Below are 1,487 nucleotides of genomic sequence, written 5' to 3'. Positions count from 1 at the left end.
GGTAAGGTAAGAAGTGTGCTCTATAAGAATGTAAAGACAATGGAACTACTTATCACACAATTGAAACACATGCTACTACTACATATGTACATACATATATTACATTATATTAAATGTACGTTTGTATATGTTACAAAACAACGTGCGGAGAAACCGAAACTGAAACCGAAAAATAGAAATTACTTTCCCACAACGAAGATTTCGGGTTATGCGATTGTGTTTGTCTTTGAAATTATCAAGATATTTCTGTCAGTCCCCCCCCCCCCTCGTGTTCGCCACCCCCTCCATTGCCCACCGCTTGCCACGCTTCCCCAACTCATCGAGCAACCTCCAAGTCCAACCAAGCTGATCTTGAGAAATCCCAGACCCAGACGTAAAATCGAAAACAAAAACACAAAACACAAAAACACAGAAACACGCGCTCAATGCGAGAAAAATGTAATTTGTTTATGCCCAAACGCAATTACGCATGGAATTTATACGAAATTCGAGGCAGCCGCCTCACAATTTGTTGCTGTTTATGTGCTTTTGCAATGAGCGAAATGGAAATCAAAATTGACAAATGCTGGGGGAAGTAAAAATTCACAAAGTAAAACCACTTTTGTTGTCTTCGCTGAACTTCCGGCATTTCCTTGCTCATCTGAAATTGTTGTTGCTGTCGCTTTTTGTATTTGTTTGTATTGCTGCTGTTGTTATTGTTGTTATTGTTATTGTTTTTGTTAGCACAACACGTAGTGCAACAAAGTTGAAAATGCGTTTTGCACAAAACCTGTTGGGAATTAGCGAAAGACGAGAGGAAAGCGGCAAATTAAGGAAAATGAGAAACATAATTAGAGGCAAAATACTAATCACACAAGGCTGAAAGGTTCAGCGAAATCAAAGACGCTATATGGGCTAATTTCGTTGCTTATCTAGTTTGGCCAACACTTTTCCTTAACGGATTCCCAGAACTGAATCTAGCACACAAACAGCGATGTATGCATGTATGTACGTATGTATGTTTGTGGGTTGCTCTTACATAGGTACGATAAACAGTATGACTAACCATTTACATAAATTTGTGTACATAAATTGACTCCCGAGTGGCATTCAAGGGAATTGAAACAAGTTCTCGTTGACTTACCGACCCAAAATTCGAGCATATCGCCATTAAACGATTTTGCCACTTCCTGAACAACAAACCCCCCGATAGAAGGAAACCCTCTTTCGGCATAATCCCTGCTTAATTGCTGCCCGCTTTTGAGACGTGGCCAGTGACAACCCTGCCAAAAGCAACAAACCGACACGCAAAAACGCATTGTGTGCCACACACTCGAAGAAATCCTTGGTTCAACTGCTCACTCAGATGTCACACTGTTAACAAACTAACTATGCATTTTTCGCCGTGTAGCCGAGCGCTGTGCCCCGCGCCTCGCCCCTCACCCCAACAATCCAGGACACCCTGGCCCTTTTGCTTTGTTTGCAGCGCCTAGTGCCTTGCCTTTGGC

The sequence above is a fragment of the Drosophila mauritiana genome, unplaced genomic scaffold, assembly GCF_004382145.1.
Source record: "Drosophila mauritiana strain mau12 unplaced genomic scaffold, ASM438214v1 U_166, whole genome shotgun sequence".
Classification (NCBI taxonomy): Eukaryota; Metazoa; Arthropoda; class Insecta; order Diptera; family Drosophilidae; genus Drosophila; species Drosophila mauritiana.
The sequence above is the reverse complement of the archived record's forward strand: the minus strand, read 5'-3'. Positions refer to the sequence as shown.